We start from the raw sequence: 12092 nt of genomic DNA, 5'->3' as shown, positions 1-12092 counted from the left end.
CATGCTAATGAGGTGTCTCGCCACAAGCCATCTACACACTGGTACGGAATGTGTTTTAGCATGATCACCATTCCACATCTCTAAGAGGATGGGGGTTATTCCACCAGCATTGCAAGTTATAAACTTCTGTATCTTCTAGACCAGGTATTCCCCCAGGGGTACGTGCAATTCAATTCAGAGTTGCAGAGAAAAAGCCATATCTCAGACTGGCCAATAAAAATAAAAGATTAAGATGGGCAAAAGAACATCCCGGACTCGCCTCTTCACTGTTGATGTTGAGACTGGTGTTTTGCGGGTACTATTTAATGAAGCTGCCAGTTGAGGTCTTGAGGAGTCTGTTTCTCAAACTAGACAGTCTAATGTACTTGTCCTATTGCTCAGTTGTGCACCGGGGCCTCCCACTCCTCTTTCTATTCTGTTTAGAGCCAGTTTGCGCTGTTCTGTGAAGGGAGTAGTACACAGCATTGTACGAGATCTTCAGTTTCTTGGCAATTTCTCACATGGAATAGCGTTCATTTCTCAGAACAAGAATATACTGACGAGTTTCAGAAGAAAGTCTGTTCCTGGCCATTTTGAGCCTGTAATTGAACCCACAAATGCTGATGCTCCAGATACTTAACTAGTCTAAAGAAGGCAATTTTTATTGCTTCTTTATTTAAACAACCGTTTTCAGCTGTGCTAACATAATTGCAAAAGGGTTTTCTAATGAAAAGGCAATTAGCCTTTTAAAATTATAAACTTGGATTAGCTAACACAACGTGGCATTGGAACACAGGAGTGATGGTTGCTGATAATGGGCCTCTGTACACCTATGTAGATATTACATAAAAAATCAGCTGTTTCCAGCTACAATAGTCATTTACAACATTTATAACTTCTTAGGGATAGCGGGCAGTATTCGGAAGTTTGGATGACTGAGGTGTAAACTGCCTGTTACTCAGGCCCAGAAGCTAGGATATGCATATAATAGAAATAGAAAACACTCTAAAGTTTCCAAAACTGTTAAAATAATGTCTGTGAGTATAACATAACTGATATGGCAGGCAAAAACCAGAGGAGAATCCACCCAGAATTTTTATTTTTGAGCTCACCACTCACTGTAATGGCTGTCTATGAGAAAATCAATGGAATACCTCCCAGATTCAGATTGCAGGCTTCCAGTAGAGTTTCAGGCTTGTTTTTTGAAAAATGAGCTAGAATTTGAAGGTTTTCGAGGTGGCTCCCATTTTGGCTGTAGTATTGTGGCGCACGTGGATGAGGGCGTGCACTTCGTTATTTATCTCCGGGAATGAACATACTACTCTTAAATTGTATTGTTTATTTACATATTAGGGTACCTGAGGATTGATTAGAAACGATGTTTGACTTGTTTGGGCAAAGTTTATTGGTAACCTTTGGGATTCATTTGTATGCATTTTGAATGAGGGAAACCGGTGGATTAATGAATCAAGCGCGCCAACTAAACTTACTTTTTTGGGACTTTAAGAAGGACTTTATCGAACAAAATGACCATTTGTTATGTAGCTGGGACCCTTGGGATTGTAAACAGAGGAAGATCTTCAAAGGTAAGTGATTTATTTTATCGCTATTTCTGACTTCCGTGACGCCTCTGCTTGTTAGGAAAATGTTTGTAATGCTTTTGTACGCGGGGCGCTGTCCTTTCACCGTAAAGCCTTTTTGAAATCTGACAAAGCGGCTGGATTCACTTCTTGCTGCTACCCATCCCTTAAGCGGGATAATTGTCATCAACAACCGCTGAATTGCATAGCGCCACTTTCAAATAATATTACTAAAAATATTTATATTCATGAAATCACAAGTGCAATATAGCAAAACACAGCTTAGCCTTTTGTTAATACACCTGTTGTGTCAGATTTTGAAAATATGCTTTACAGCGAAAGCAATCCAAGCATTTGTGTAAGTTTATCAATCGCTCGACAAAACATTATGTACACCTAGCATCAAGTAGCTTGGTCACAAAAAGCAATCAAATTAAATGTTTACCTTTGATGATCTTCGGATGTTTTCACTCACGAGACTCCCAGTTACACAATAAATGTTCCTTTTGTTCCATAAAGATTATTTTTATATCCAAAATACCTCCGTTTGTTTGACGCGTTATGTTCAGAAATCCACAGGAAAGAGTGGTCACGACAACGCAAACAAATTCCAAATAGTATCCGTAATGTCCACAGAAACATGTCAAAGTTTTTTATAATCAATCCTCAGGTTGTTTTTAAAATATATAATCGCTAATATATCAACCGCAACTGTCTTTCTCAGTAGGAAAGGGAAAGGCAATGGCTGCCCAAACTCTGTTGCTCCAAGCAAAACGCTGCTGGCACCCGGCCATACAATGACGCGATGTTGTCTTTCTCGCTCATTTTTCAAAATAAAAGCCTGAAACTATGTCTAAAGACTGACACCTTGAGGAAGCGATAGGAAAAGGAATCCGGTTGATATCCCTTTAAATGGAGCAAAGGCAGGCTATGGAACATGGAGTTTTCAAAATAGAAGCCACTTCCTGGTTTGATTTTCCTCAGGGTTTCGCCTGCAATATCAGTTCTGTTATACTCACAGACAATATTTTGACAGTTTTGGAAACGAGTGTTTTCTATCCTAATCTGTCAATGCTATGCATATTCTAGCATCTGGTCCTGAGAAATAGGCCGTTTACTTTGGGAACATTATTTTTCCAAACATAAAAATAGTGCCCCCTAGCTTCGAGGTTAACAAGAAGTTAAGCTTTTAAACGATGTAAGACACTCGTATTTTCATGAATGTTTAATATTACGAATTTTGAATTTCGGGCTCTGCAATTTCACCGGATGTTGTCGAGGTGGAGCGCTAGCGGCACGCCTAGCCCAATGTCTACACTGTATTTCTGATCAATTTGATGTTATTTTAATGGACAAAAAAATTGCTTTTCTTTCAAAAACGAGGACATTTCTAAGTGGCCCCAAACTTTTGAACGGTAGTGTATATTGTCTTTTAACCAACTATACCTCTCTACCATGCATGCCATAACAAAACACACTTGAGCCTAATGCTGTTCAGTGTTCATCTTGCCCAGACCACACTTCTTTCTGCCCAATCCCACCAATAACCCTAGCCTCCTAGGCACTTGAGAGAATGGGAGAAGTGTGTAACTAATACAGCACAAATTCCACCCAGCCTTCTAGGTGGCATAGTGGAGTTATTAGCATATTGCATATGCATGAATTATCCATCCGATCCTCTCTGAACTACATGAAGTGCCTATGGCCAGGGGCAATGTGGGAGACTGGGTAGTGCTGTCTCCTGGAGGAAAACGGCTGGAGTTGGTTAGTGTGTGTTTTTGTGCTGGGCTAGGGCCTGAACTCCTGGCTGCAGGCTGGTCCTCCTCCAGGCCCCTGCGCCTGAACCAAAGCTACACTGCCATTCTAGTCGACCTGGCTTGTCCTAAGCTATTCACACTGATATGAAGCTGTTGAGCTGTGGTTTTTCCCCCCAATTTTTCACCTGTGGCTGACATCGGCCGGCGCCTCTCGCCGTCTCTTTGTCCACACACACCCACCTACCTACCCAGCCAGCCAGCCAGAGGAGCCCTACAGCCCCCTGGTTCCCGGCGCCCAGCCTTCCCACAAGCTCCCATTCCACCTTAGCAGCGGCTCCAGCTGCAGACATCCTGGAACCTGTCTCGCCCCAAGAAAAGCAAACCCCCGCAGCCCAGCCCAGTAGAGCAGAGCAGCACAGTGCCGTCTTTGTAAATTCACTGAGCCCCATTGGTCCCTAATCAAAAGACTGCAGCCCGGGAAGATTCAAGCCAGATGTGGGAATTCCAGCCGGGCCTGGGCTGACTCTGGCAGCCAGGAAAAAGAGGGGGTGATGAAGGGGGGGGGGGTCGTCTGAAGGGGAAGTGAGACCAGACCTGGGCCTGGCACCGGCCGGCTGGCACTAAGGCACTGTGTGACCTCTTCACCTCTCAACAGCCTCACAGGTCCTTTCCAGTCGGAATCAGTCTCAACTAGTGCTCTATATACCACCTTACGCACTGTGTTGAGCTGCCATGTTGACCTAACATATTGATACTCTGTATTTGACTGCTATGTAACGCTGCTGTGCTACGCTGTTATGTTGATGCTGTGTATTTGGTTAAAGCTGCTATGCTGAGCTTTTCTTATATTGATCCTCTGTATTTAGCAGCTACACTGACCACTGCTGACGATGCTCTGTGTTCCCATCCTGTGTTGAAGGTTGAGAGTGCTGCGGGTGATGAAGCCGCGCTGCTGTAAGGGACCCCAGGGCCTGCAGGCCCGCTCCTCCTCCACCCAAGCCGACGGACAGTAGCAGCTCTTCCACCTCACTGACAACATCCACTCTGAGTTGTGAGTCACACTCCTGCTCTGAGCTCCCAGAGTTAAGCCACTATCTGGCCAGTCACAGTGGCCAGTGTGTGCAGGATTTTGTTTCCAGCCCAGCTCTAACACACTTGATTCATCATAGTATTTAATTTAGACCACGATGAGTTGATGAGTCAGGTGGGTTAGTGATGGGCTGGAACAAAAGCCTGCTGAAGGTGTTTGAAAAAGACAGCTGAAGGTTTGGAGAAATAGCCATCTCTGATTAATATTGCGTCACATGGAAAAAAGTTTTGTTATATTTCGAATGAAATGTACGTTTAAGTTCATTAATACATATTTAGTATTTCTAGAGTGAGAAAGAGACATGAAATCCCTGGCACAGACGGGGCACTAGCCTGTATCCAGTATCTCTGCTGGGCCTGAGAGCATTTGTCACCTCACAGGCTAATAAATCCAGAGAGCCAGCAGAACCCTGTCTCTAGCCCCTTACCTCTGACCCTAGAGGTGTTAACCAGCCAAATACTCAGCTCAGCCTCTGGGCTTTCTGGCCCACACTTCACTCTTCCAATGGGACTGCTGCTCACACCATGTTTGTTTACGTTAGCATGTGTGTGCATGTATTTTACACGGCTCATGCATGTGTGCTAGGGTATGTGGCAGGGTCTACAGACAGTCACGGACGACAAAGGGAAAACCAGACACGTCGCGGACACAGACGTCTTGCTTCCAGACAAGCTAAACACCTTTCTTCGCCCGCTTTGATGATAACACAGTGCCACTGACACGGCCCGCTACCAAGGACTGTGGGCTCTCCTTCTCTGTGGCCGACGTCAGTAAGACATTTACACGTGTTAACCTTCGCAGGGCTGCCGGCCCAGACGGCATCCCTAGCCGTGTCCTCAGAGCAAGCGCTGAGCCAGCTGGCAGGAGTGTTTACGGACATATTCAATCTCTCCCTATCCCAGTCTGTTGTCCCTACTTGCTTCCAGAAGTCCACCATTGTTCCTGTACCCAAGAAAGCCAAGGTAACTGAACGAATTGACAATCGCCTCGTAGCACTCCTGTCATAATGAAGAGCATTAGGGCTCCCGAGTGGGTCAGCGGTGTAAGGCACTGTATCTCAGTGCAAGTGGCGTCACTACAGTCCCTGCTTCAAATACAGGCTGTATCACATCCGGACGTGATTGGGAGTCCCATAGGGCGGCGCACAACCCGCCCAGCGTCGTCCAGGGTAGGCCGTCATTGTAAATAAGAATTTATTCTTCATTGACTTGGCTAGTTAAATGTTTTATTTTAGTTTTTATTGTCAAGGGTCATATCACCTCTACCTTACCTGACACCCTAGACCCACTTCAATTTTCTTACCACCCAAATGGATCCACAGACGATGCAATCGCCATCGCACTACACACTGCCCTCTCTCATCTGAACAAGAGGAATTCCTATGTAAGAATGTTGTTCATTGACTATAGCTCAGCATTCAACACCATAGTACTCTCCAAGCTCATCATTAAGCTCGAGGCCCTGGGTCTGAACCCTGCCCTGTGCAACTGCGTCCTGGACTTCCTGACAGGCTGCTCCCAGGTGGTGAAGGTAGGAAAAAACACCTCCACTTCGCTGATCCTCAAGGATGCGTGCTCAGCCCCCACCTGTACTCAGGATGCGTGCTCAGCACCAGCAGTGGCGTAGCCATGCCCTTCCCAACAGAAGCCTATGGTAAGGCTTCCACAACCCTAGAAGAACTCTTCTGTAGTGTTAATACAATTATTAAGACCATAATTCATTATTATTTCATTTATTTATGCACATTCTAGCCTATAATGTCCAAGAATTATGTATTTGTTTTACTTTTTCCCTCAGAAACAAAAGTATTTACTTTGCTAATATTGCTAAGGATTTTCATAGGTTGCCACAATGCTAAATCAGTCTCATTTTCCCTAATGTCCTCATAGGTTCATGTGAAGAGCGAGAATCTTGCTGTGAAAATCTCTCAAGAAATCAACTATGCCAAGAGACTTTACCATGAGCAGCAACTTATGAGACTGAAGAATGCATTCTATTGCACTCATAAATCAAATCAAATCAAATCAAATTTTATTTGTCACATACACATGGTTAGCAGATGTTAATGCGAGTGTAGCGAAATGCTTGTGCTTCTAGTTCCGACAATGCAGTAATAACCAACAAGTAATCTAACTAACAATTCCAAAACTACTGTCTCATACACAGTGTAAGGGGATAAAGAATATGTACATAAGGATATATGAATGAGTGATGGTACAGAGCAGCATAGGCAGGATACAGTAGATGGTATCGAGTACAGTATATACATGAGGTGAGTATGTAAACAAAGTGGCATAGTTAAAGTGGCTAGTGATACATGTATTACATAAGGATGCAGTCGATGATATAGAGTACAGTATATACGTATACGGCTTGTCACCAAAAGCACTCACAAACTTCTACAGATGCACAATCGAGAGCATCCTGGCGGGCTGTATCACCGCCTGGTACGGCAACTGCTCCGCCCTCAACCGTAAGGCTCTCCAGAGGGTAGTGAGGTCTGCACAACGCATCACCGGGGGCAAACTACCTGCCCTCCAGGACACCTACACCACCCGATGTCACAGGAAGGCCATAAAGATCATCAAGGACATCAACCACCCGAGCCACTGCCTGTTCACCCCGCTATCATCCAGAAGGCGAGGTCAGTACAGGTGCATCAAAGCTGGGACCGAGAGACTGAAAAACAGCTTCTATCTCAAGGCTATCAGACTGTTAAACAGCCACCACTAACATTGAGTGGCTGCTGCCAACACACTGACACTGACTCAACTCCAGCCACTTTAATAATGGGAATTGATGGGAAATGATGTAAATATATCACTAGCCACTTTAAACAATGCTACCTTATATAATGTTACTTACCCTACATTATTCATCTCATATGCATACGTATATACTGTACTCTATATCATCGACTGTATCCTTATGTAATACATGTATCACTAGCCACTTTAACTATGCCACTTTGTTTACATACTCATCTCATATGTATATACTGTACTCGATACCATCTACTGTATCTGCCTATGCTGCTCTGTACCATCACTCATTCATATATCCTTATGTACATATTCTTTATCCCCTCACACTGTGTACAAGACAGTAGTTTTGGAATTGTTAGTTAGATTACTTGTTGGTTATTACTGCATTGTCGGAACTAGAAGCACAAGCATTTCGCTACACTCGCATTAACATCTGCTAACCATGTGTATGTGACAAATAAAATTTGATTTGATTTGATTTGATTTGCTGCGCCTCCTTCACGATGCTGTCTGTGTGAGTGGACCAATTCAGTTTGTCTGTGATGTGTATGCCGAGGAACTTAAAACTTGCTACCCTCCACTACTGTTCCATCGATGTGGATAGGGGGGTGTTCCCTCTGCTGTTTCCTGAAGTCCACAATCATCTCCTTAGTTTTGTTGACGTTGAGTGTGAGGTTATTTTCCTGACACCACACTCCGAGGGCCCTCACCTCCTCCCTGTAGGCCGTCTCGTCGTTGTTGGTAATCAAGCCTACCACTGTTGTGTCATCCGCAAACTTGATGATTGAGTTGGAGGCGTGCGTGGCCACGCAGTCGTGGGTGAACAGGGAGTACAGGAGAGGGCTCAGAACGCACCCTTATGGGGCCCCAGTGTTGAGGATCAGCGGGGTGGAGATGTTGTTGCCTACCCTCACCACCTGGGGGCGGCCCGTCAGGAAGTCCAGTACCCAGTTGCACAGGGCGGGGTCGAGACCCAGGGTCTCGAGCTTGATGACGAGCTTGGAGGGTACTATGGTGTTGAATGCCGAGCTGTAGTCAGAGCTGTATGCCGAGCTGTAAAAATGTAAATGTCTCATGTAAAGAGTGGCACATACACATATTCTTCCTGTTTCTGCCCACTAAAGTATGGTCGTCTTTAATTGGTTGCGATAACGTCTGAAGATATGATCCACTAGGGCAGTGGTTCCCAAACTTTTTATAGTCCCGTACCCCTTCGAATATTCAACCTCCAACTGTGTACCCTCTAGCACCAGGGTCAGTGCACTCTCAAATGTTTTTGCCATCATTGTAAGCCTGCCACACACTATACGATACATTTCTTAAACATAAGAGATGAGTGTGAGTTTTGCCACAACCTGGCCCGTGGGAAGTGACAAAGAGCTCTTATAGGACCAGGGCACAAATAATAATATAATAATCAATAATTTTGCTCTTTATGTAACCATCTTACATACAAAACCTTATTTGTTCATCAGAAATTGTGAATAACTCACCACAGGTTAGTGAGAAGGGTGTGCTTGAACGGATGCACATAACTCTGTTGGGTTATATTGGAGAGAGTTTTAGTCTTAAAGAATTTCCAAAACAGCCTGTGCCTGTATTTAGTTTTCATGCTAGTGAGGGCCGAGAATACACTCTCACATAGGTAGGGGGTTGCAAAGGGCATCAGTGTCTTAACAGCGCGATTTGCCAAGGCAAGAAACTCTGATCGAGTCCAGAAATCTGGCTGTGGCTTCTGATTTAAATTCAATTTTCACTGAACCGCTTGTCGTAATTTCAGATATCAGTAAGTGGACTGGAGGCACGTCATCATGCAAGCGGTCAGACAAGTGAAAATTATGCTCAGTTAAAGAAGAGCTTAAAGTTATCTCTTTAAAAAAACGTGTCTATACTTTGCCCCTTGATAATCAGCGCACTTCTGTATGTTGTAAAAGCGTTACATGGCCGCTGCCCATATCATTGCAAAATGCATAAAATACACGAGAGTTCAGGGGCCTTGCTTTAACAAAGTTAACCATTTTCACTGTAGTGTCCAAAATGTATTTCAAGCTGTCAGGTATTCCCTTTGGCAGTGAAATTAGGCTACTCAGGTGAGGAAATAATCGGGTCCGGATTGGCCACCGCTGCATCGCTTCAGTAGCGCAACATAGTTTAGACTTAGAGGGGCCGACATCCCAAGAAGCACACAATTTTAACAGTACTTTTTTTTTTGCAAACGGGTGTTTTAATGACTTCTGTATATTTAGAGCACAATATGATGAATGTAAGATGGTGCTGGAGCAGAAGGCAGATGATTTACGTGCCACCAACCAATTGTGTTTTTTTGTTCGTTTATCTGCAGTGTTTGTAACTTATTTTTGTACTTATTTTGTACATAATGTTGCCGCCACCGTCTCTTATGACCGAAAATAACTTCTAGACATCAGAACTGCGATCACTCACCACGGACTAGCAAAATCCTTCTTCTTCTTTCACGACTCTGACGAGCCCGAAGCGGAGGATATACGGCTCCCCCGAGAACAGACCCCGACCCCCGTGATCTGTGTGAAGAGGAGGCAGAGAAAGAGGGGCTGCCTTCTGAGAATTCGAAGGCGATCGAATAAACCCCGACTTCCCTCAATTCTGCTAGCAAATGTGCAATCTTTGGACAATAAAATTGAGTTATGTGGAAGATTACACTACCAACGGGACATTAAACACTGTAACATCTTATGCTTCATGGGGTCGTGGCTGAACGTTGACAATATCAACATACAGCTGCTGTCTGGTTATACGATGTACCGACAGAATAGAACAGCGGTGTCTCGTAAGACAAGGGGCGGCGGACTATGTATTTTTGTAAATAACAGCTGGTGCACTATATTTAAAGAAGTCTCGAGCTATTGCTCGCCTGAGGTAGACTATATTATGATAAGCTGTAGACCACACTACCTACCGAGAGAGTTCTCATCTGTACTCTTCGTAGCTGTTTACATACCACCTCAGTCAGAGGCAGGCACTAAGACAGCATTGAATGAGCTGTATTACACCATAAGCAAACAAGAAAACGCTCACCCAGAGGCGGCGCGCCTAGTAGCCTGGGACTTTAATGCAGGGAAACTTACATCAGTTTTACAAAATTTCTATCAACATTAAATGTGCAACCAGAGGAAAAATAACTCTGGACCACCTATACTGCAGACACAGAGACTCATACAAAGCTCTCCCTCGCCATCCATTTGGCAAATCTGACCCTTATTCTATCCTCCTGATTCCTGCTTACAAGCAAAAATTAATGCAGGAAGCATCCGTGACTAGATCAATAAAAAAGTGGTCAGATGAAGCAGATGCTAATCTACAGGAGGACTGTTTTGCGATCAAGATTGTTTGATCACGCTCTCCGCAGCCGATGTGAGTAAGACCTTTAGACAGGTCAACATTCACAAGGCCGCAGGGCCAGACGGATTACCAGGTTGTGTACTCCGAGCATGCGCAAACCAACTGGCAAGTGTCTTCACTGATATTTTCAACCTCTCCCTGTCTGAGTCTGTAATACCAACATGTTTTAAGCAGACCACCATAGTGCCTGTGCCCAAGAACACTAACGTAACCTGCCTAAATGACTACTGACCTGTAGCACTCACGTCTGTAGCCATGAAGTGCTTTGAAAGGCTGGTCATGGCTCACATCAACACCATCATCCCAGAAACCCTAGACCCACTCCAATTTGCATACAGCCCCAACATATCCACAGATGATGCAATCTCTTGCACTCCACACTGCCCTTTCCTACCTGGACAAAAGGAACACCTATGTGAGAATGCTATTCATTGACTACAGCTTAGCGTTCAACACCATAGTGCCCTCAAAGCTCATCAATAAGCTAAGGACCCTGGGACTAAACACCTCCCTCTGCAACTGGATACTGAACTTCCTGATGGGCCGCCCCCAGGTGGTAAGGGTAGGTAACAACACATCCGCCATGCTGATCCTCAACACAGGGGCCCCCCAGGGGTGCGTGCTCAGCCCTCTCCTGTACTCCCTGTTCACTCATGACTGCACGGCGAGGCACGACTCAAACACCATCATTACATTTTCCGATGACACAACAGTGGGCCTGATCACCGACAACAACAAGACAGCCTATAGGGAGGAGGTCAGAGACCTGGTTGTGTGGTGCCAGGACAACAACCTCTCTCTCAACGTGATCAAGCCAAAGGAGGTGATTGTGGACTACAGGAAAAAGAGGACAGAGCATGCCCACATTCTCATCGACGGGGCTGCAGTGAAGCAGGTTGAGAGCTTCAAGTTCATTGGTTTCCACATTACCAACAAACTAACATGGTCCAAGTACACCAAGACAGTCGTGAATAGGACAAAACCTATTCCCCCTCAGGAGACTGAAAAGATTTGGCATGGATCCTCAGATGCTCAAAAGGTTCTACGGCTGCACCATCGAGAGCATCTGGTTGCATCACTGCCTGGTATGGCAACTGCACGGCCTCCGACCGCAAGGCAATACAGGTGGTAGTGCGAACGGCCCACTACATCACTGGGGCCAAGCTTCCTGCCATCCAGGACCTCTATACCAGGCGGTGTCAGAGGAAGGCCCTAAAATTGTCAAAGACTCCAGCCAGCCTCATAGACTGTTCTCTCTGCTACCACAGGGCAAGTGGTACTGGAGCGCCAAGTCTAGGTTCAAGAGGCTTCTAAACAGCTTCTACCCCCAAGCCATAAGACTCCTGAACATCTGGTCAAATGGCTACCCAGACTATTTGCATTGCCCCTCCCCTCTCCAAACCACTGCCACTCTCTGTTGTCATCTATGCATAGTCACTTTAATAACTCTACCTACATGTACATACTACCTCAACTAACCGGTGCCCCCGCACATTGACTCTGTACCGGCACACCCCCCCACCCCTGTATGTATTGTTATATT

Source organism: Oncorhynchus clarkii, chromosome 9 (genome assembly GCF_045791955.1).
Source record: "Oncorhynchus clarkii lewisi isolate Uvic-CL-2024 chromosome 9, UVic_Ocla_1.0, whole genome shotgun sequence".
NCBI lineage: Eukaryota > Metazoa > Chordata > Actinopteri > Salmoniformes > Salmonidae > Oncorhynchus > Oncorhynchus clarkii.
This window is presented reverse-complemented; position numbering follows the sequence as displayed.